We start from the raw sequence: 26,385 nt of genomic DNA, 5'->3' as shown, positions 1-26,385 counted from the left end.
TCTCTTACTGTAAATGAATTACCAACAAATGAAATGTTATTGAGTTAAAATCAGGTTATGTCACCCTCCTCTACTTATAGTTTCCTGTCAATACTGCCTCCAAATATGTTCTTAGAGATTACTGTACTCCTTTGATAGTTCTTCGGTATCAATTAATTAATAAATCTTATTTATACTTCTTTTAGTCCTTCAAAAGACCTCCTCCATCTATATTCAGTCAAATTTACTCTTCATCATATCACCCAAACATTATTATTAGTTATTATTTTATCTCCTCTAATCTTGTTCAAATAGAGTCTAATAGTTGGTGATTTCCACTTCCTTTTGTTCAATAAGTGCTGATGTTCATTAATGTCATGTATACAAAGTCATTAAGAACACACTTTCATTAATTTTGCATGAATAAATATTTGTTTCCTGAATTTTCTAGTGACTGAATGAGTAGAGTGTTCTGCAGTCATTTGACTTATGCTTTCATCTCTATCTACACCTCCAGGTTTTGTTTCTCATACTTCTAACAAACATTACGAATACATTAAACTCAATTGTTTTGCCTACTCCACACCACAATTATGCTGTGTTTGAGGCTTAAGACACTCCAATTGTTGTTGGTCCCCAGTCTCATTACTTTCTTACCCTTTTCAACCTCCAATTGTATGCACCATCTGTCAACTCCTAAATACTTTCCAACAGAATCCAAAGCAGTATCCCAATATTCTCTTTCATCAGTCTTGGCAAATACAATTTTAAGTTTGGGAAACTGGAATAATTTTAAGTCATGTATAATCACTGTGAATTTAACAAGTAGATCAGGGAGTCAAGGGCTACTATGTTTGTCCATCTTACCAGTATATATTATTTTCTTGCAAAATTCATCTTAATCTCTTGTGTTTCTGACATATTTAAAACAAAATCTTCTTAATAACCTATTTTCCTTGCCATGCTTCTTAGCTTGTTTCAGATATATGTTTGATGTGTGCCAAGGCATCAGCTGCTTTTCAAAAATTAAATCATTAATTTCATTGTTTTATTTTCCTCTCATGTTTTTAGACAAGTACATGTTTTGCAAAGTTAATTTCACTTTATTAATGTGCTCAATATAGTTCTGTGAAAATGATATATTTTTCATCTCAGCAAATCCTTTCTTGATCCCTTCTTGAATCCTAGGGATGAGAATAGAGAAGTTGAACCTCCCACCATTTGCCCTCTGGGCACAACTTTCTTCCTCACTTGGCTATTGAACAGATGCACTGGAGGTCTTCTTATTTTCTGTTGCTTTGCCTAGAAATAGGGGTAATTCATCCAGTCTTGGTGCTTTGTCAACTTTTAATAGCTCTAATTGTCTAATTATCTGCTTGGGTGCAATTATGAAACCTCTATAGTGAGTTTGTTTTCAGGGGTATGCAAACTGTAATACTGCTTGAATATACAGTTGTTTGCTTCCTAAACAAGGCAAAGAAAGTTATTGGTGATGATATCTATTGGATACCACAATGTTCCTTGTTTTGGCGGAAAGTGTGTATCTCCTCCTAGTGAGTAAATAATAGAATGGGATCAATCAAATTTTTCATCAGAGATTAGCCTCTAATTTGAGAATTTCCAACTTTATTTTGATTTGGTGAACTTATTTGAGCTTTGGTAATGTACATCCTAACGTTTTCACAACATTCTGTGAATAGCCCATGTGTGAAAAAATTGGTATAAATAACGTTGTCCACACTTGAAATTGGAGTAAAAATAGACACATCAAATACAGTGTTTAACATGCAGATTTTAGCACTATGTATTCAAATGAACAGTGATTAAATTTTCCCTTTAATTTGTATCTTTCATTTAAACCATATTTTCAAATTCTAAACTGATTACTACAAAAGCTCTAGGTTATCAAAATTTTTGCAAATAGCATCATTTCTCATGGTCACATAGCTACAAGCTACACAAAATTTGCCTTGTAATTGTAGATATAGAAATAAAATTCTCATTTCCCCAAAAAGTATAATTGACTAGAACGAAGTCTTAGACATCATACATGTTACAATGATTGATTTGGTCTTGATTATGGAGGAATTTTCAGATTTGATGCCATTATTTGGATAGTTATACCCTCTTATAATATTGTATAATGTTTCATTAAATTGTTTCCTAACTCTTCTTTAAACACATTTTGACTACAAATTAATCTAAAACATTTTTACACATATAGCATTTATCTAACAAATATATTTTGGATAAATGTATACTCTCAAGTAGAAAAAGAAGAGGGGAGAAACAAATACATTTATTTTCACTAATAGTGTAGTTCAAAATGAATAATAGGGGTTGATGGTAATGTGAAAATGCAACCCCCTCCTTACATTTTATAATAACTTATTGTTTTTTCAAAGTGTTTTAATCAATTCAATCCAATTTTATAATTTGCAACTTTGCAACTGCTAAGCACATGAAAGTAGAATAAGAGAGGGAGATATGCTGGAACCCGACTAGTATGTGTCTACATACTTGGGGGAATAAAATTCTGACTGTTAATAGAGTAACCCTACAGCATAGTCAAAGCTTCCTCAGAGGTTATATTGGTTTTTCCCTTGCTGTAGGACAGATTACCACAAGCTCAGTGATTAAAAGAAGACCCATTCTTTATCTCCTTGATCCCATGGGTCTGAAGTCTGGTTTTGGCTTGGCTGGGTCCTCTGCTCAGGGCCTCACAAGGCTGCAATCAAGATGTAGTCCTTTCTGAAGTGTGGAGTCCTCATTTGCACTTACATGGTTTTGAGCATAATTCAGTTCCTCGCGGCTATAGGACTGAGGCCCCAGCTCCTACAGGCTGCGTGTAGTGCTCTGACATGTGGCTTTTTCCATGGGTAGTCCACATCATAGCTGTTTGCCTCTTCAAGGCCAGCAAGAGAATATTTTGGCTGCTTTGAGTCTCTTTCTTCAGAGAAGATCTGGATCCTGTTTTAAAGGATTCACCTCATTAGACCAGGCTGATCCAGGATAATCTCCTTTTTCATTAGCTCAAAGTCAACATAGTAGATAATTTAACTGCATCTGCAACATCCCTTCACCTTTGCCATATTCTATTGATTAGGAGCAAGTCACCAATTCTGCCTACAATCAAAGAAAGGGAATTATGTAGAAGTGTGGATACCAGGGCATAGAAAGCACAGGGACTTTAGAATTCTGTCTACTGCAGTGGGATTACAGTTGAGCCATTTCTCTGCTCACCTTGATTTTTGATCATTATGCCTCATCATTTTCTACCCATTGCATTAAACAGTCAGTCACTAAATACTTTCTATAAGCAAGATGTGATGGTTGCTGTAGGGATACAAAGATGAAAAGATCCCGGTCTGTACTTAAAGGAAATTAGTTTAGTGAAGAAGAGAGAGCAAACACCACCCTTCAAAATATAATACAAATAAAACTATGTTTTATTATCGAGGCTCAAAAATAAATATTGTGAAATTTATGAGGAGAAAGGGGATATTGGACTGAACAATTTGTGGCTCACTTTATAAATTACACATAGTCATCTGCATGGAGGCAGTTGCTACCTTAAGCTTCCGTAACTAAACAGAACAAGAGACAAACCATGGACTAAAAAGATCCATCTTTCAACAGTGAATAGATAATATAAATAGGAAGATTTTAGTTTATTAACTACTTTACTGAGAGTAAGAAGAACTGCCAATTAGAGCTATCTGTAAGTGGAAAGGCACAGACTGAGGAGCAATAAATCGAGTTCCTGAAATTATTCATAGAGCTGAATCCCCACTCCTCAGAAATAATAAAAAAAAGACTCGTTAATGGGGTTGTGTTTCAATTAACTACACATCAAGCTCTTTCCCACACATTTTGTGAATTTGATATTGTAAAAAAAAAAGAAAAATCTGTTCTTGTTATTTTTACTATATTGTACCTTTAAATTGTATTTTAATTTAATTCTAAGAGTCCTCTACATTTAAAAGACAAACCTTATTATTATTATTTTTTAATCTAGGTAAATGGATCTATAAACACTCAAAGTGTGTACATTTCAAATAAAGGTCAATCATAGGAGCCAAGATATGGAATCAAGAGGTAGGAAGACGATTTTTGAAGTAATCGATGAAAACAATGTAGTCTTTCAGATGATGTTTCTTCCCTTACTCTACAACATTTTGGAACTTCCTCGGGGAATTTTTAATTTTAATAGATACATATTACGTTTTAAATAAATTAAATTAAGAAACAAAATTAAGTAAAGTGTAGTTTTGGAAAATGGTAAACATCTGTAACTATAAGTTTTAGAAATTATACATAAAACACTATCTAATATGAGCAGTTAGCCAAATTAAAAGGATTCTACCTTGTCATTTTTGGTGCCTCCTAGACTCACAAAACTCATAATATCCACAAAATGAATGTCCATGCCTACTCTTTGTTTTAGTTCATGATAATGAGGGAAAATACTGCTTAGAGTGGGAGACTACAGCTGCCCCCTCAAGCATTTATGAGTTAAGCATCTACTAAATATGGAACAGAACTCTGAGCACCCCTTGCTTTAATTTACTTTTTTCAATGCCATGCTGCTGGTAATTTTGAATAACTGCTTTTACCTACTGTGAGGAACAGTAGCCACTGAGCATTGTGTTTTTGTTCAAATCCTATTTGTTGTTATGGAAACAGCATCTCTATTAAGCTTCCTGCTGCACAACGGTTGTAGAAAATATTACTTAAAATGTTCACCAGTGAAAGAAAAGGGTAAAGATGAATTCAAACAATACCTGACTATATCTGTTATATGACATGAAGATATTTGAAATACAAAATATAAATAATGATGACTGGGCAACCTCATTATTCTAAATCAAAACATTGAATAAGAAAGAGACTTATTGTGTAGGTATGCAAATTTTATTTTTTTTTAGGAAAGTAGAACAAGCTATTCAATTTTATAGAGTTCAAAATGGTTTTAGTTTATAGCATAAAAAGTTTTTTGATTTGATGGTTTCATGGGAGATAAAACATGGAGTTCACCTAGGTGAGCTGGATTAAATTATCTGTTATTCTATAGAATGCTCTTTTCCCACAAAATGTATTTGTATTTAAGCAACACGATTGCATGTCATTCATCTATTTCAAAATGTGACAATAAACTTGTCTTAACGTATTTATATAATTATACATTTGATGATAATGCCTATGACTGTGCATCAGATATTTATATATGTTTATATTTATAATCCAATGGGCTTTTTTGGCTACCCTTCAGCATTTCAGCCCAGCATCACATTTAAACGAGAAAGATAAAGTAAGAGCACAATTCCTATTACACAAAATTTAACCTTCCATCCTCTGTTCCTGTGTACAAATTCTAAGAATAAACATGTTTACACAACATAATTGAACCTTAACATGATTTCTAACACAGAAACTACACAAAGCTCCATGAGTTAAAATTGTATTACCCAAAAAATCTGAAAACATTTATCCATAAAGACACGTGTGCTCCAATGTTCATTGCAGCTTTATTTACGGTAGTTTAGACATGGGAACAACTAAAATGTCCTTCGATAGGTGAATGGATAAAGAAGATGTGTTATATATACACAATACTATTCGGTGGTAAGAAAAGATGAAATAAGACCATTTGTGACAACATGGATGGATCTTGAGATTATAATGCTAAGCGAAATAAGTCAGACTGAAAAAGCAGAGAACCATACGATTTCACTGATATGTGGTATATGAACTAAAAACAACAAAAGAATAAGACAAGCAAATGAGAAACAAAACTCATAAACACAGACAACAGTTTAGTGGTCACCAGAGGGTAAGGGGGCAGGGGGGTGGTAGATGAGGGTAAAGGGGATCAAATATGTGGTGATGGAAGGAGAACCGACTCTGGGTGGTGAACACACAATGTGATTTACAGGTGATGTATTACAGAATTGCATACCTGAAATCTATGTAACTGTACTAACAATTGTCACCTCAATAAACTGTAAAAAAAAATAAATTAAAAAAAAAAAATTCTGCGTCAAAATGCACAAAATAGAAGCTACCAGTCTTTTACTATCTACAATTTTTATAACAGAAAATGTGCCAAGCTCTTTAAAGACATCATTAAGCCTCTTATAAACCTTGTGAGGTTGGTAAACTAGATATTGCCCCCATTTTACAGATGAAGTGATAAGATAAATGCCGACAGAAATAATTTTTTCAAGGTCACAAGCGGGGAGTGACAGAACTGAGATTTTATGTGAGGTCTTTGTGTGTCTAAAAACTATTTTCTAAGCACATTTAAGACAACATTTTTATAGGATATACTCAATTATCTAAGACTAAATTTTCAGCATGACTTTTATTTTGGGGGGGGTGGGGGGGTAGAGGGAACTGGATTATCCAGAAAACGTTTTCTGTCCTTAGTGCATTTGTCGTGAATATAAAGTTGTTTCTCTATGTACAAAAGAAACAGAACTAGTCTGATCCACTCATTGACAATGAAACAGTTTTAAAATATTGAACAGAATTAAACAAAATGAAGTTTTGACTCTTCCTTTTTTATTTAAATAACTACTTTTTTCTATGTGTGTATGCAAACGTTTGCATGCATGCATGTATAGATGTGTGTATGTGTGAATACGATTTTTTTTAAGGGAGTGACTAGGATCAAAAACAATTAAAAAAGAAACAAGGAAAACTTGCCTTTCTAAATAGCACAGAAAAATTCTGTATCTCTCTCTCTCTCTCTCTCTCTCTCTCTCTCTCTCTCTCTGTTTTTTACCTGATATAAACAGCAGCTATCAACTGGAATACTAAATATCAAGAGCTATTCCATACAATCATGAATATAACCAATAAAATCCTGATGCAACTTTTACTTACCTCCACTTTAAAATATTTTCTAGGGCATTTTAGCTTTGCAAAACATAAAATAATTACATAATTGCATAATGTTTTTAAATAGAGCATTTTAAATTATTTTATTCTTATATTTAATTGGTAATTTTTTATTAATAAGTTTACTGAATATATTTGGAAAAAAGGTCAATTTATTTGCAGTGACAATGTTGACTTTGGTCTCATGGAAATTATGGCCATTTCTTCATATAAAAATATACAAATGCTTCAGAAATAGTTTCCAAAACTATAATTTTTATGATCACTGGAAAGTGATTCTAAATGATACCTAAAACAAAAGTTCCATGCTGAGTAAATATGCTGAAACGATACTTTAAAATAAAATCTGTCTGATTTCTTACACACCCAAAACATTTGTAGAGGAGCAAGCAGAGCAAATCAGTACTAAATGGAAGCAGTATAAAAACGGGAAAGGGAAATTGGCACTCTTTTGTGTTCTTACTGTTCACAGTTGCCTCTAAAATCTTTATAGAATTTACATTTAGAAAGCTGGTTACAACATGGTGTATTTTTATTTAAACAGCAACAGCAAGAACAATAGGAGGTGAAGTGAACACTTAAGATGCACCCCCTACCTTCTTCTGCCCCTTTCCCAATTCCACTTGAAGGCTAAAAGACTTATTTATCCAGCTCTTGAGAATTCTGCTGGGTGACCACCCGGCAGCACTCCATCCTAAGCAAGAAAAAGTTGCCTAATCCAAACTCATGTCCCCTTTCCAGGGCAGCCTGAGTCTAATAAGTAGTTGATGCAGGAATATAAAGGCACAGTCCCCTAGCTGCCAGGGAACAACTCTGAAAGCCATCCCAGCTTCAGAGCTCCCTATGGAGTTAGTTGAGGCCACGGTTGAAAACGCATCATAGCCCAACATTTCCCGTACGATGTATTTTCCCAGAAGTCTAACCTATATCAAGAGCTAACATTTATTAAGCCCATAATATATGCTAGTTATTTTACTGTTTTGCCTGTATTAATTTATATATTCTCTACACAATTATTATCTGATTTTTGAGATGAGAAAATTAAAGCACAGAGAAGTTAAATGACTAGCCTGAGATCATGCAGCTACAATATGTGGTGTGGGCACCCAAAAGACTGATTTTAGAATCTATGCTCTTAAACACCAGGTTATACAAAATACTAGCCTATGAAGTTTATTATACTCCACATATTTCAGTTTAATTTGCGTTCACTAAATACGTGATGCTGAATTACAAGTGGACAAAGTTGTTCATAGAGCAAATACATTTTATGTAACAAAGTAAATATTAAGTGCATTAAGGAAAGTATTCAATATTGTCTTTAAAAATGAATAATCTTTAAGTCCACATTTAAACAAATAAAAATAACAGTTTTAGTATAATCAAGTACCAATGTGGTTAGGAAAATTGGATGGAGTTTAGGGATTAATGCATTTTTAAGGAAAGCTTTGTAGACTAGAATAGAATTGATGATGTCTCTGAAGGATTAGTAAGATTCAAATAGAAAGGGAGGAGGAGTTTTTGATGTGGGAAACAGTGTCAGCAAGTAGAATTCAATTTTCAGGGATTTGGATTTTACACATGCTGCCTTTCAATGTTTATAGCTATAGAAAGAGAGTAAACACACACACGCATATGTGTACACACAATATGCATATGTGTACACTGCATACAAGGAAAGACGTATAGCCAACTAGAGTAAAAATACATTAAATTGCACATTGTCATCCACGTGGTGGAACAGGTGAGGCCAAATGTGCCAGAGCACATTATAGCAATAATGAGGTTCTTGCATAAAGAAAGAACCTGGATACAGCAAATATTTATAAATGCCCTGCTGTATTTTTCTCTTCTGATTTTCTATAGTGAATTATGTAGCCAGCAAATGCAAGAGGGAAAACACATGTGTGCAAGCCTTCTTTATGGTTTCATTTAATACTTTGAACACTTGATATTAGCTTTTTGTTTGTATGTTAATATGATGAATAACACTCTTAGAAATAGTCTATTTTTCTATTGTACAAATGATATTTAATATATGATATATCCGTCTATATAATTTCATCAGTACATGTTCTACTAATTTGTAAATTTCAATGGCAGACTGTTTTATATAAGAAACTATAGTCTGTTTTTCTTTTTCTCCTAAAGAAACAATTTTTAAATTAAAATTTCAACATGAGTTACTATGAGTATAAGTTTGAAAAAAACACGTCTTATTGTTTTGTTCCCCAGAGCAGCACTTTCTTGTGATATTTAACATAGGGTAAATAAGTTTAGGAAATCTGTATTAAATAAATATTTATTGGTCTCCAAATTACTGATGTACATGGGGATTAGAATGCAACATTCCCTATACTAATTTGAACACAGGAACTTTAATTATTGGACTTCTTGTGGATTGATGTTCTATGGAATGCAATTTGGGATATCTAGTTTTAATTCATATTTGTTTATCTGCTGTGCTCATTAAAAAAATATATATATATGTATATGTATGCATGTGTGTGTGTATATATATATATATATATATATATATACACACACAAAATATATATGTATACATTTTGTTGTATGTGTTTTGGAACAGGGGTGATTGGATACACAAAATTCTGCTTTGCTTATGATTCGACTTGGCTAGATGCATACACCACCATCTACTTCACACACACATACATAAAAAGGGGTGGTTTAGTTTAGAATTAGCAATTTGTTTACTTTTTATTCATTGACTCACAGTTTTTATTGGTTTTAGTCTTAGTTTTTACTGAGTTGCTATCATTATCACATAAGGTTTTACACAAAGAAAATCAAATAACATTCCCTTCCCAACTGCTGCTGCAGCAATCAAGATTTAATAGCTTCTGGATATAAATCAAACCACACAAACAGCTAAAATGCAATCTTCTCATTCTTGACCTCAACTGCTTATATAATTTTCTACAGATCACCATCCCTATTTCCTGAAACTTTGTTATAAATGCCCTATCCTTGGCCTTACCTCACTAGCATCTGCTGAAACTGTTGGAGAGGAGCCTAAGACTCTGCATTTTAATCATCTATCCAAAGAAGTGTTATTCCATTGAAGTTTGAGAATAGGGACTTGAACCCAACTTAAGTATTCTGGGAGGACACAAATGCAGTAATGAAGCTAGGTTGTATATAGGTGTGATTTAGGCAGGAAGAATAGTTTCTCCTCCAGGACCTATTTCCAAATTGGTGGCATTTTTAGACCAGGAAAGAGCCAGAGATAATACCTAGTGAGAAGGAAATGCCTTTTTTTATGCTTACTATATCCTCCATATGATTTCCTGTTCTGCCTGTCTGCCAATAGTGAAGTGGAACAGCTGAGTTGATACTATGATAGAGGCATGCCACTTAAAATAATAGTTCATTAGTTCCTCCAGAAGTAATAATGATAGGTTTTTAAGTTATCATTATTACTTTATTACTCCCTTATCTTTTTTGTGTCTCCCTTTTTCCTTCTCTTTTTATGTCGTGGTAACATTTCAAATGTGTGCATGTAAGGGGAGGGAGGAAGGGAGATGAAAGGAGACACATTTAATAAGCAAGATTCAATACAAATACACGCCTTCGTGTCTCATGCACACTTTCAAGCTTCACTTGTGTGTATTTAATTTGTATGCTGAGGACATAATCCTATATCTATAAACAAGCACAAGAGTCTTTTGCCCTATTTCCATAGACATGATCTAAATTAATTGGATTAAATTAATTCATTTAATAAACCCCATTTTTCTGAGCAATGCATGAGACCTTTTATTTAAATCATCCATAGTGGCCTAAAACCTACTCTTCAAGATGAACCTTTTCCTTTTTGAAGTCTGGATGCCAGCCATGTAACGTAAGTTAATGCCAAGTGAGATCGTTTAAATGTGGTTATTAAGGAGACTATGATTGATGGAGTTTGTAGCTGGTAATGTGATTCCCCTTTGGCTGCTCAGTGAACATCAGCAACAGATCAATATCTCATCTGCATGAGATTACAGCCACTTTTGACAATAGCAGTGAGAAGAGGTTAAAAAAAAAAAAGACCAACATAATTGGCTGAGAATCATGATGGCTATTCTGGTTTAAAAGATAATGCAAATAGTAAATAATTCCTTTCTTAGAGAAAAATGATCTGATAGGAACTTTTGTTGTAGTTTTGGTTCAGCATTGATCAGATTGGGGTGCGTGTGTGTGTGTGTGTGTGTGTGTGTTTTCTCCACTCTTGTTCATTTGTTTTTCTATTTTAAACAAGATAGATCTTTAATTTGAGCATGCAGTAACCCGTCTACATACTAAAAGAAATCATAGCAGGTTTGACAAAAACTGTAGCATGTTTCCATCTAGAATGATCCAGTGTTTAAATAATTTAGAAAACTTGAAAGCATATCAAGGCTGTAGAAATTCTGTTTTAACTACTTCTTTCACATTAATTGGATGAATTATGCTACGAATCTAAACCTGCATAATTCTATCTTCCTCTTCAAGTGGTGTTTCTCTTTCCTTACTCTATGAACCGTCTAATCCTCACCACCACACACCTCATCCTTTCATGAAGTTGGATTCTAGGGTGACTTCTTCTATTTCTTGACCCTGCTCTGGAATTTTCCTAAAAACTGGAAAGCAACCTTAACATTTATCCCTACCTAGCCTATGTCAGACTGCTTTTAACCTACACAGTATTGTCATTTTCTAATTGATTTTTCCCCTTTAACAGTAGTATTTTTCTTCTGCTGCTTCTACTCTAAAGTGGATCTGCAGGATAACCAAGGGAGTCTGCACTACCAGGAAACATCAAAAGTATCAGAAGCTCTTTGGAGTGTGTTCTCAAGCCCTTGAACTGATGAACTTGTACAGTGTTTTAAAGTCTTTGCTAAAAATAAGTAAGATTTTTATTTAGATTAGATTTTAAGTGACTCATCTCAAACTAATTTCAAAGGTGGTAAATTATTTCTCTTCATGAAAATTGTATTAAATCATCTTCCTATGATGTAGTATTGTCTGCCTTTAAACAGGCCCAAATTTTTATTCATTTTTATTCAATTCTACGGGCTATTTATTTTGATGACATAAGCTCCTAAAGTCCTGGCAAAACAAGCAGAATTGAAAAGAAGGGATTATGAAGGTGTAAAGCTTAACAGAAATAAGGTTCAAAACAAGATCAGAAAATCCATTTCTGGCATAATATTTACTTATTAATATGCAATAATTTTCAGATTGAGCTTTTAAAATAACAATGATGTTTTAAGTTAAATTTGCATGCAAATGACACAATTTTAAAATATTTTTCTTTGAAAATTCAATTTATATGTGCATATACATTCATATTAATATATATGGGAGATTTTATATATACATACATATATATGTGTATATATATACACACACATATACATATTTCCATATTCATTTAAAAAAATTAGTGACCCAGCACTAAACAGGTCTTGTAAATTATTCCGTGTCCTCTGGAAATCTAAGACTGAGATTTGCAAATTGAGATTTAGGATTGCTTATCAGTGTGCCTGTCCTTGAATATTAATGGCATTCATGCAAATATGCCTTGCTGACGAAAAAAAGAATCAGTTGAACGGTTAGTTACCTACCACTTGGGACTGACCAGCTAGTGTAATAGGCTTTAACAAAGACCATTCAAAATTAATCATAACTTTCTGTGTATGAGGTTTTAGTTATTCTTTTTCTTCTTTTATTTTAATGGAATGGGGAGGAGGATCATAGTATAATGGGGTCCACATGTATTTTGAAAATTCTCTGAGGAGTAAAATCATTTGTAACTTATAAAGCATTCATCTAAAGCAAGTGAAAATGAGCCACACTTGTCAAGAATTAGAGTACTGAAAGTTCTTTTAAAATTGTTCTTTCTTAAGCGCAGGAGTTTTGATTTTAAGAATTTACTTTTAGTCTCAGTTCTGAGGATCCTGTTCTACTTTCTAATTTAGACTAAGGGTACCTAATGAACAATTCTACTGATAGGGCTTTTTCAACTTTGATTCCAGTAGTTTATATACTTTAATATTTAACTGACCTAATCCTCTGAGCTGACCCTGTAGTATTAAAAGCATTTCCCCTGAAAAATTAAACACCTATAGATTTTAATTATTCTCTTTAGGAAAAGTGCATCTAAGAAAAATGTATCCTCTCTAATGTAATATGGAAAAATAAAAGAACAAAAAGAATTAAAACAAACTTTTTGGTGAGCATTACAGCAATTGTCTTTTAACTAACTATAATTCAGTCCTCCCTGGTGTCAAAAGGCAAATTCTGTAGCTAATATCTTACCATGGAGTTTATATCTATCTATCTATCTATCTATCTATCTATCTATCTATCTATCTATCTATCTATATCTGTTTTTTCTTCATTTGCACTGAATTCTACTAAAACCAAACTGAAGGTATATGACACATTATTCCAAATGGCAAGTACTGTATATTATGATGATTCTTTGCTAAACTAAACTTTGGTATAATGATTATTTTTATTCTCTGAGAGTCATTCTAGTATGGATTCATAAATGCACAATACCTATTTTCTCTGTAAATTTTGCAGTAAGCTTTGGGGAAAAAGCTATGCAAATCTGATTTAAGAATGCTCACATTCTGGCAATACGCATTGTATAGCATTTCTTCCTTTTAGTCATTTTATCAATTCTGAAAGAGGTATTTTTAGTAAGAATATTTGCAAACAGTTGAAACTTAAATTTCAAGAGCTACTACAAAACATCTATTGCCTCTGCCTTTAATATTACCTCTCTCCCCTTATCTATTACCCATCTCCATCATGCTGTTTCATCTTAAATCACTATGCTAAGAAAATTTAACCCTCTGCTTTCAGAAAGCATGTTCATTCTGCCCCTCAATGCACATTCCCATGAAAAATACACAACCAGACAAGCTAGACAAGACAAATAATTTTAACATTAGGGTTTCCCCTGCCAACTGAGAAATATTAAAAACAATCCCTCCCTGACTATCCTCACTCTCCCACAGGAAGTGCTGGGGTGAGAAGCTGTGAAGAACCCAAAGTTATAGGTCAATGCTTGGCTTTGAGAATTTAGTGTTTCTCAAAATATCTGCAGGAGCACTTTTTTTTTTTCTCATCTCAGAGACCAATATTTTTGTATGATATAATAAAAATGAATTGCTAGAAAAATGTTCACATATTTGGATGTCACAGAAATGTTAAATTGCTATAAAGGTTCCTAAATGCTATGAAAGTTAGTCCTTTAGGAGTCTGCTGTGATGTTTGAATACTAGTCGTGGTGTGTAAAGTGCACCCTACTGGCAGGCTATTGAGGGTCCCCATTGTTGTTTGGAGAAGTATGTTTTTCAGTGTGTTCTCTGCATTACATTGATGGGTGCAGAAATATCAAGTGATTCCTCTTTAGCAGATACAGGGCCAGAGAAGATTATTGCTTGTTTTGTTTTTAGTTTTCATTTTCTCAGGTGGTGTAATAAAGTGATGATGATGATGATAATGATGATGATGGATACAACAACAGTAAGAAAAGGAAAAGTAGAAAACGAAGGAGGAAGACGAGAAGGAGAAGTGCCCGCACATGCTTCAGTTGATCCTACTCTTGTCATGTAACTGTAACAACTGCAGGACTAATAAAGGTGACAATGGCACGTTTGTCCTTTTGCACTGAGAATACTGCTTTCTCATTTGTCCTGTAGAAACCCTTACAAAACTGAATGGAGACTACAACAAACATTGAGACAGCAATCCATTAGCAGCACATCAGTAACTTGGAATAAAAGTTGCATTTACAATCACCCCAACTAAGAGGAAAGTGAGACAACTTGCACAATCAATTTCATCAATTGTAACAATATGAGTGATTGAAATATTAATTGCACCCTTGCTCTCTCTCTCCATCCTGCAGAATTATCAACAAGTAATTAGAAAAGTAACTTCCTTCTACGTTTTCACTAAAGGCAGAGTTGCTAGATAAAACACAGGGTGTCCAATTATACTCGAATTTGAATTTCAGATCAATAACAAATCATTTTTGTAAGTATTTATAAAATATTGCATAAGACATACTTACACACACACAAAATCAATCTTTCTTTATCTGAAATCCAAATTTAACTGGGCATCTATATTAGTATCTGTTAAATCTGGGAACCTCACTTAAAGGGAGAGTCAGCCTTCTCCCCACCTCCCAGGATCCATAGACCCCATAGAGGAAAAAGAAGGTGTTGGAAGTTAACTGTTATTGTAATAATTTAGGTTCATAGAGGAGAGTTATGGTTTATTATCTTGGATGGAGGAAGAATAACTTTTTTTTTTATGCAATGGTACTGGATATGTGTGATCCAAATAGTGGGAATTGGAACAAAGTGTTCCCTAAAGTGCAGTGTGAGGGCAAGAGTACCAACAATCAATAAGAACTGAGCAAGGGTATGCTGCTGGTAACCTGGGGACAGGGACTGTGGCTCCTTCTGATATCATCCACTATCATCCACATACTTGCCTGAGTAGAGATTGGGCTAAGAGAATGCTTCAGAGAACACCACAGTACCAGAGGATTAATTCCCAGTAACAGACTGGGTGACCACCTAAGAGACGCTTGAAATCCCTAATATACTTGTGTAACTTTGGAGAGGAAAGGGGTATCATGAATAAATTGCCCATATGGGGCTTCTTGTCAACCTTGGCCATTGGAATCTCATAGCCTTCCCTTATCCTGTTTAGCTAAATGCTGATGCTTAATATCTCTAGCACCTAAGATGAAAATGTTATCTTTCCCTGGGGAGTAAGAGGAGATGTGCATGAGAATTGCATTTATCAAACTGTGGTTTGATACCACCTGCACTGAAGACAGAGAACCCCTCACTAGAAGTTACTGCATTGAAAGAAGCACGGCCACATCCTTCAAATGAACAGTCTTTTCAAAAGGTTGAACATGACTGCATCTAAACCACATTCATTAGAGTCATGAAAAAAATCTACACAGAAAATAGAAGTTAATCCTGAATATTGTACTTTAACAGAGGTTATTTTAGAATAAGAATACATAGTTTATATATTTTTTCTTCTCCATATATTAGGATACGAAGTACAATTTTCATATTATAAAAAAATCAGTGCAACTCACTATCTGTCATAATATCTGGTTATTAAAACCTGTTTGAAAATGCCCAAAGATTTTAAAAACTAAAGTAATAAATCAAGCATGTCATTACATTTTTTATTTTAGTCTGTTTTATTTTGTGGTTCACTCTTTTAGTATGTGTGTGTGGGTTACTATGGAAGGTATTCATTTAGTCATGAGCCTCATGAATTAAGTGAGGCAGGTGAAAACTTCAATGTGCTGTGACCTAAACTTGCTATTAGGTATGTCTGGATAAAGCCTAGGCTTTCTCAAAACCTGACTCTTGTATTACAAGAGTTTGCATCCTCTGTGGAAGTTTAATAAAGTTTATTTTAGGTTCTTTGGAAATAACTGATATGTTGCTCAGAATTCCTTGCAAACTTACCTCTAGCAAAGGCTTGGTCCTTTGTATTTACAACAGCCTTTCATAAATGGGCTGTTTGCAAAACTAACAGACAAGTATTAGCAAGCATCATGTTCACCTTTTAACAATACATCAGTGAGTCACTTCTGAGACTGATTTAAATGCATTTGAATGTTCAATCTAATATGAATGTGAAGACATTTAAATGAATGCAGTGTGTTTATCTGAATACGTGATCACGTAGTACATGTTTATTTGAATACGTGATGTGCAATCAATCAAATAAATGCACTGAGTAGATTTATGACATTCCTGATAGCACATTCAAATAAATGTCTCCAACATTTACAGCAATGTAAAAATATAAACTAGTAAAGATGTTTTCTTTCTTTTTTTTGTACATAGCATAAATATAATTTCTTAACTTGAGTGATAAATATATTGTGTAATGACCATATGAGACTGGTTTTCACTAATCACATGAAAAACACTTTGTTTGGGTCTGATTATTTTCTGGCTTCAACACTTACCCTTTCCAAATGACCTGTGATAGGAAAGTTGGTCAGTTAATTTTGATCGTTATAATCATGGATAACAATGTCCTAACAAATTTGGCTATGGGAAGGACTACAGACTCTGAATGGAAGAAGTGTCAGTTATCCAGTGACATACCTATGATTCTGGATACAAGAAAATAGAGTAAAAATCAAATTTACTACCTTTTGGTCTAAAGATACCACCAGTGGGCCAGTTAATATGGGCATTCTCTTTTATCTGAGGTTTTGCTTTCCTTGGTTTCAGTTACCTGTGGTCAACCACAGTTTGAAAATATTAAATGGAAAACTCCAGAAATAAATAATTGATAAGTATTAAACTGTGTGCCTTTCTGAGTAGTATGATGAAGTCTTGCACTGTCCCCTCCTCCTCCCTGGAAAGTGAATAATCCCTTTGTCCAGCATATCCATGATGTATACACTACTCGCCCATTAGTCATTTAGCTGTCTTTGTTATCAGAAAGAGAGAGAGAGAGAGGTACTCACATAGCTTTCATTGTAGTACATTGTTAAAATTGTTCTATTTTATTATCAGTTATTGTTCTTAATCTCTTACTCTGCCTAACTTATAAATTAAACACTATCATAACTATGTATATATAGGAGAAAACATAGTATATTTAGGGTTCAGTATTATCCATGGTTTCAGGTATCCCCTGTGGGGGTCTTGGAATGTATACCCTGCAGATAAAGGGGGAGTAATGTACAAAGGAGAATATAACAAATATTTCCTACAGAAATATAGATATTTACCAACTCAAGTGGAGATTGAACATTTCTTGTATTTCGTCAAAGTAAATAGCCAAGACAATACCAAAATTATGTCAAATGACCTTAATTTTTATAAAAAATCATTTCTAAACAAATATTCTATTCTGCTGGGTGTCTGAAGCCTTTGTTTTAGCATTTTCTGTTAAGAAAGTCAGCTTTTTTTTTTTTGTATGTTTGTTTTTATTTTGTTTTGTTTGAAGTGGGAAAAAAAAGTGATTTTGTCAGGTCATCTATTGCATGAATAGCACTGGGGGATTTGTTGATTCTAAAGGGACAATTAAAATCTTGCCTAGGTAGCTTTGATGCTAACAGCAAGGAAAACTACACCCAGCAGAACTGGGCAGTGACACATCCAGAAGTGGCACACAACCTAACCCGAATATACCTGTGCCCATAATCCCTTGCTGCAGTGATTGTAGGCAACACATTCTTCTCAAGATGAATATGGTAACTTCCAGTAGTGTTGGAGTATGCTTCTCTTTACACACAAACACACACACACACACACACACACACACGCATCCTTATTCTTAAATTAATGTGTGTAGCTTCTTTATATTAGGATTTTTCTGTATCCAACTTCTTTCTCTTCCAGGGGCACTGAAAAGTATAAGCTAGTCTGGGCATTAAGATGAAGTAACACTCATTATTATTAAAGTACATGTGCACTTGGGTTGGAGTGTGCTGTATTTGCTGCTCATTGGTCTGTCCTGCACCTGGAACATAGAAGGCAGTACATGTGTGTTGAATGATATAATGGATTTACTTACTCACAATTCATGTGATTGGGAAAACTGGAGACGCTTAATGGTAAAGTTTACTAGGAAGTGACTCTTGGTACATTGGAAAACAGTTCTGGATACAGCTCTACTTCTCACTAGTTTACAGTTTGGGATCCATTTCTTAACTTTTCTGGGCCATATTTTCTGCATCTACACGTTGAAGAAATTGATCCAGACGCTACTAGTTAAGATATTTTCAGAGCTAAGACTCGATGATTCATTAGGTTTCATCTGAGACTTTCATTTTGTCATCAAATTAATTTTACTGACAATAGTTTATTGATTCCCCAAATCTTACAATATATTGGTGACGACAAACTACAATCTATAGTTACTTAGAGACTGCAAATTCTCTATTATTATCTAATTTTTAAAACTGAAATTAGAAAATAAAGTTCATCAACACTTTACTAGCGTTTTAATTTATATATACCCTTTGACAGTTATTTTTGTTGTATCTAATTAGATATGTTATTAATAACCTTAACAAATTAATTATCCACGTTTTGAGCTTTGCGTTTTATTTAATTGCATAGCTCAATTCCTTTTAGATCTAGTCCATTTTTACCAGCTAATGGGTCTTTAAGCTTATGCTAATTTACAGAGCTAGATGCTCATAATGAATAGTTAACAAATGGATGTTTCTTATTTCAAAAGTCAACCTTTTTCCTATTTCACTGTATGATTGTGCTGCACTGTGGAAAATTATACTAGGTCCCATACATTTGAACATTTTGATCTATGGTTCATTTATTGGTATTTAAACTAGATTTCTGCAAATTCTACTAGTTTAATGTTTATGAAGGATATGAATATTGTTCTGATTGCATAATGCTCTTTAAAATATTGCTATGTTCATTATCCATTGACCTAATATCTCTCTTCTAAAATATTGTGTTTATATATATATATATGCATATATATATATATATATATATATATATATATACATATATATCACATTATGCTCAGCCCTTATAACTTTACACATTTTCCAAACCTTTCATATGCAAAATCAAAATAATAAATATTAAAATAACTGAAAATAATGTGTTCAATATTTGGTATTATATATATTTAAAGTGTAGATTTTATATACATTTAAATAATTTATGAAATATTTAAAGTGTAACAATATTTTTAGGTTTCCTAAAAACTTCACAAACTTATACTCCATAATAAATCTGTAGACGAAGAAGTATCCCAAGTACCTTTAAACGTTGGAAATTAAATAACATGTACTTGCTTTTCTCGGTGGTTCCTAGTTGTTTTTCAAATCATGGTGACAGATTATGCTGAGTCATCCATACTTTTCTGCTCTTTATAGCACATTTTAGTGAACTGACAGCTGAGGTTAGGGAATATTGTTAACTTCTGTCTGTGCTTGCATGCTATTGGTTAACAGGAATCTTTAAAGTATATGGTACACATTATGCATTTAAATTTCACACATAGCCATTTTTCAAATAAGCATAATATAGGAGCTTCTTCCTTTTATCTCACAGGAAACCTCCCTTTCCTCAGGGAAATGGAAGCCATTCAAAGACCTACCATATGTGAATTCATACTACAGATAGTTTTTACCATATGTGCTATGAGACCAGCACTCCAAGACAGTTTCAGCTTTGACTCTGATTTCCTGTCCTTTGTCAGTTTAAACTAAGCTCTTAACATTACTGTGAATTGAGTATAACTCATGTGAATTATATACTGAAGGTAATATTTTAAAATAAGTGGAGGGTAATTATTCATTCATTTTGTATTCATTGAGGTAACATTAATCATAGTGACTCCGTTTTTTATTCATATAGAATATAGTCCATAACTCCAAATATTTCAACTATTCACCTTGTGTATATTAATAATCTGTCTTTATGGTAACTATGCTTTATCAGGCAAAAACTTATTTTGATGCTATCACAAGGATATATTTTATTCCTATGTTGAATTTATTATGTGATAATACATTGGCTACACAGGAATAAACTGTTCACCTCAATCCTGTGAGAAACGTTCTTTAAACTAGTAAGCAACTAATGCTCAATATATATAAACAAGAGAAGTAAAGAGAGATCAATGCTGACCTAAGATAATTTTCTTTCTTCCATTATTTGTCAATGACAGCTCAAGAATTTTACTAATCTTACAGGTCAAGTCAATTCTAATAAAATCAAGTCATATTAGATTTTAATAGTGAACTGTATCAATTTTGAACAGAGAATCTATTTTAAACCATTGAAGAAGATTCACAGAAATAATTTAAGTAAGAATTTGGTTATACCTATACCGTCAGCAACTACCAAGTAATGTGAAAATTGTGCAGCTTGCTTACAGAAAACAGTTCTCACCTACAATCCTCCCCCCCACACACACACCTTGTTAAATTCACAGTTTTGTTTCTGCCATGCTATCTTTATAGCGGAAATTTTAACATCAACCATGAATGAATTGATTTGAACTGTATTGGCATTGAATTCTTATGTAGAAATTCAAAAAGTAGATTAGAGAGCAATTGCAATCCAAAGATTGTTTTCTGCAAAGTTCTTTTGAATTATGCATAAATGACATTTGGATTCTGCTGTTTGAAGTTTATAATTTGGATAGCTTTTAAAATATTAATGAGTTGTTTGGAAAGTTTTATCAAACAGATAATGACCAGTCAGATCAACTGAATAAGGACCCTGAGTAGAATGTGACATGCTTAAACACTTAGGCTTGATGTTTTCTGTCCACTAGAATATTCCACGTCATTTACTGCATTATAATGTTTAATTACTGCATAGAAGTCTATTGGAAAGTCATTCTTAAGTCTTTCAAATGTCATATACAGATGCACTGAGTGTAATGATTTTTCCAGAAGTAAATGTATCCCAGCAAAAGATTTTGATCTCTTTGTGAACTGATTCATGTAAACAAAGATTATAAACTGAAACACTAGGGAAACAATGTAACACCTCATGAATTATCCAAAATATCCTGGTAAGAAAAAGGAAGTGAAAGAGAAAAGGTAAGAAATCGTTGACTGACATGGCTTCAAACTGTGATAGTCCAAAGAAAAAGAAAGAATGCTATATTTTACTGCAGAGACAATGTTTACCTATACAACTGACAATTATACAAATAGCAATGGTCTTTTAGGAATTATTTTTATTACTTTATCTCAGAAAACATATAAATTCAATAATTCGGGAATTACTAAAAGTTCTGCATTCTGTCATACTTTCTAAAATTATGATTTGCCATAATTTAAGGATGATGGTTTTACTCATGTTCAAACATGAGAGTTGAAATGGGTTGTAATGTAATTCCAGATGTTTGCCTTATGACTGTATCATTTAATTTCTATTCTGTAACAATCATCCCAAAATTAGATGACTTAAAACAATAACCATAAGACTACAGCTTAACAAATTGTTCTAGGCTCAGCTTAAAATTCTTTCCTGGTGTTGATTGGGCTACGCTAGGTATCTGCAGTTAATTGCCAGATCTGCTAGGGGATGGCTGGTCTAGGCTGGCCTCAGATAGGATGGTTTGTGGCTTATTCAACAGGGGAGCCCAGGTTTATTCATGTGATAGTTTGTCAGGATTTCAAGAGAAAGAACATTATAAGCCTTGGCTCAGGAGTAGATCAATATCATTCTGCCTCCTTATTGGCCAAAATAATTCACAAGGCAGTCTGAATTCCAAGAGTGGAGAAATGGACTCTACCTCTTGATGAGAAGAGCTGAAAAATTACATTGCAAAGAGGGCACATGCAAGATGTTGTGGATGATTATGACATTTCTGCCATGATAAATAGTCCTCTCCTTCATACAATGCATGCTCAGAAACTCGCCAGATTGACTCAGAACTGAAGCCAGGGGCTTTCTTGAAGACACAGTTTGGCTTAGAGTATAATAGCTTTCATCTGCCTTGAAGGCATTTTATCATCTTACTTTACTCAGAATGTAAGTGAGGTTGAGGGGAGTGTGGTCAGGGAATGGTACTGAGATGATAGATGAAGCCATGATATTCTGAAAATGGCTTATTCCATTTTTGCTTTTTATTTTATGCCATTTCAAGGGGTATATTGAATTTGTGTTCTATGGTTAAATGGATGTGTTTTTTTTCCCCACCCACTTCCTCCCCCCATGGAGTTAATGTTGCATCCCTGCGTGTATGGAACGTAACTTTATTGTTTAAATACATAGCATGTAATAAGGGTTGAGGAAAGATATTTTAAAAATAAATACTATGGTCCTCTGATTGCTTATCTAATGGTAGATGATGACATATTAAGTTTGTAGCTACCATTGATATTTATAAATTGCAAAATATCTATAATATTTATAGATAGGTATAAGAAAATACAGATCTGCAATGTTTATGTTACTCAGGAGTAGAAAAATAGCAGACAAAATTAATGCATGTGAAAACAAAATGTCAAGTGAAAAACTTATACTGGCCTTTTGACATGATGTGACAAGAGGTAACAATTACAAGCTAGAAAAGGATCATATGACACATGGTTGATAATCCCTAGTGAATAATGGTGGCATCAGGATAGGTATTAGAGAAAATTTAGACAACATGACCTTCTGAGAGAATGGGTGTTTTGCATCCATGTGCATTCTGGATTTGTATAACTAAGAAAAGGCATTCTGGAAAATGAGGCAAAGTTTAAAGAAGAGGAACACAACAATAAGGTGAGGGAAGAAGAGTTCATCTAATAGACTAGAATCATTAGAACTTTTGAATCTAGAATGATGAATTCTAAGTTAGTATTAAGGAAATCTAAGAAATTGTAAAACTTATAGATAGAATTTCCATGAAATCCTGAAACACTAGGACTTTGTGATCACCTTTAAGAATTATTTCTCTCTTAGTATACTGCCCTGGTTACTCTCCTGTTACATTTTCTAAAGGTCTAAAGAGTAAATCTATTGGGAAAAAAAATATGGTTAACCGTGGACTAGGCACCCAATATTTCAAAGGTAATAGATGATACTATCCTAAAAAACACACAATCCAAGTGAAATGTTTATGCCCTTCCACTAACCCCTAAAAATTACCAAGCCTCACTTCTTACTACTGTCTACATAGGAGTAAACCTTCATAAATCCTCTAAGCAGAATCCTTTCACCTTATGGGAGAAGAAAACAAGTCCCAGAGAACTTGAATGACTTCCTCCCAATCGTCCCTTAACTCTGGTCAAACCTTCTACCTGCCTGCTAATTATTGCCAATGGATTGTTTCAAAGGTAGCTAGCAAGTAATCTTTGATTCTTTAACTCATATTAAGACGGCATTTTCTAACTTTATTTTTGTTAATGGAGGATTGTTTCCTAAGTAACCAGGTAGGAAGCCTGAAATTATCTCTTTCTATTTTTTTTTTTATCTACCCTTTCTGTCGGAACTACATTATCCATACATTAAGATAACAAACATTTATTCATAAACTATCATGTTCCAGAACTGTGTTAAGCTCTTAGTATGAACAAAACAAGTCTTGGGATTTATGGACTCAATAGTCCTATGAGTCTTTTCACTCAATTTCTATATCAATTTCTTCCTTTTCCTCACCAAGGTCACCAATCTACATTATTGTATAAATTCTCTCTCATGTATTTCTTTTTTTCCGAAGAAATACTCCAGCAATAATGTCAATTATATTACTTTCCTATTCAAAGTCTTCATTGGTCCTTCACAATTCAAATCCCACTAAAACCTCATTCATATTTCTGGCCTTATCATTTAATTGCTTTTGCAATTTGAATTGAATATATTTATTTAATTTAACCTTTATTTCCCTATGTTTATAAAATAAATGTAAATAAAAAAACAAAAACAAAAACATGTGTTGAGCTTTTTCTATAGGAAAACTCAGTGCTAATTATACTGAGGATGACAAATATGAAACATGGTGTCTGAAATCTAAATGTTAACACTGAATTAGAGAATATAGAGTTTTGTATAGACATCATGAATATTATTAAACCAGAGAGAAAGTACTCACAAAATTCAAAAGATAGAGAGGCTGCTCTTTTTGGCTTGTGAGTTCCCGAAGGAAGAGTTTCATGCACATTTTTTACTTAGTCCTTTATTTCCTTGATCCTTTTGGTTTATTGTCCATCCAGACTTTCATCACAGATAATTCTATTCTTAAACATGCAATATTTCTGGATAATGTAATGTGAATATACTATTATGTTGGTGCAAAAGTAATTGTGGTTTAAAGAGTTAAAATAATTGCAAAAATCACAATTACTTTTACACTAACCTAATACTTTCCATGAATGTGTAGTGAAATTATAATTGAAAATATTTTCAACTATATTACCTAATAATCTCATGTAAGGTATCTACACAATATATTCTATGTTGAATTCTTTATCAGAAAAAGTCTGTGGGCAGTCACCCAGCAATGTCCTCCTGCTTGATAATTTGGGTCCTTAAAGACTATGTTTCACATGAAACATAGTCTGGGCCCCAGATAAACTTAATTTCTGGAGCTCCTCTTAGTCCCACTATCCTGCCAAGGCTGAGGGCTGGCTTTGCTTCCTAAGCTGATTTGTCTTTATGGCTGCCCCATCCTGACTCAGGACTTGTCTAGAATACACAGTGCTTACATTGTAGGAGGGGCAGCAGAATGGCTTGTGTATGTAGTGGTGGAGGGGTGCTGCAATTTGGTGAACTTTTGCTTTTTACTATATACCCTATTATCCTCTTTAAATTTTTACCATAGATTGCATTTTTATAATTGAAAGAAAATAAAAGAAAAATCTATTTGGAAAGATACACAAGCATTAGAGTATTGATATGATGATATTTTCATTCAACAGTTGGAGTAATTCTTTTTCCTGATTCATACCATGACTAATTTCCTTCACAACCATTCCAAAAAATGATCTTCTGTTCTGTCCATCTGGTTAAAAACTTTGTTGCTCTCAAGTATATGGCTCATCTTTGGTAGGCCACTTACAAACACTTTTGTATCATATTCCTCAAAGTTTAGAACAATTAACTTGTGAGTAATTATTGATAATGAACACTTTCTTTTCTTTTTTACTAAATTCTAAGGTTATCAAAAATTTAGATAGGAGAAATATTATATCAATACTTATCACTTTTTAAGTCGGAGTTTTTGCTCAAACATTCAGAAATAGTTATGAACAATTTAAGAAACTTGAAAAAGATATTTAAGTTATTATTCAACTCTATTACTTGCTACACTGAAAAAAACAACAACAACAGCAACAACAATGCAGGTGTTTGCTGTTTCCATTTTCTCCTATTATCGACATTATCTTATCTTTTCTATTTGTGGAAATCCTATCTATGAGTCAAGACTCACTCACAAGCCACTTCTTTCACGAAGAACCCCTTGATACATTTCTAACAATCAGTTTAGGCTAACATACAACCCTCCCAAATCGGTGGCTTACAACCACGAAGGCTTGTTTTTTGTATTTTATGTCTACGATTGGTCTGCTATAACCCTGCTCTATGTCATCTGATGACAAAACAGCTTGTACCTGAGATCCTGCTCGTCTTTTAGGAAAGTTATAAGAGAAACATGACAAACCCAAACTCACTCTTAAGCTTTAACTTGGAAGTTATTCATGCACTTCTGTTCCCCAGTCATTGACTAAAGTGACTCATATACCCACTCTGAAGTCAACAGGAGGGAGACGTACCGTAAGTCAAAAGGCCAGGCATGACGTCAACATGATTGGGTAGTATAGTCCACACCCAGATAGGGACAGAAAATATTTTGAACAATAACATAATCTATGGCATTGGTCATTGTAATGGAGGTAGGAAATGGAAACAAATCAATATATTTTTGCATTTTCCTTCTGTGTTCTTATGAACTCTGTTATTGTTTCCTAGACTTATATGAATCTTGTTAGATATGTGTTTTTTC

At 33.5% G+C, this 26,385-nt stretch overlaps 1 long non-coding RNA gene across 1 annotated transcript in view; it reads right to left on the bottom strand.

The window, feature by feature from the left end:
* Positions 1-1,695: 1,695 nt before the first annotated feature.
* Positions 1,696-26,385, bottom strand: part of LOC141570401 (uncharacterized) — a 213,610-nt gene continuing 188,920 nt past the window's right edge. Inside the window, exon 3 of the long non-coding RNA XR_012494405.1 lies at positions 1,696-2,949. This is a non-coding gene — a long non-coding RNA (uncharacterized LOC141570401). The remainder of the gene's footprint in view (positions 2,950-26,385) is intronic.

The sequence above is a fragment of the Rhinolophus sinicus genome, linkage group LG03 (genome assembly GCF_036562045.2).
Source record: "Rhinolophus sinicus isolate RSC01 linkage group LG03, ASM3656204v1, whole genome shotgun sequence".
In the NCBI taxonomy this organism is placed as follows: Eukaryota; Metazoa; Chordata; class Mammalia; order Chiroptera; family Rhinolophidae; genus Rhinolophus; species Rhinolophus sinicus.
Note: the sequence above shows the minus strand (reverse complement) of the source record. Positions and strands in the feature narration are given on the sequence as shown.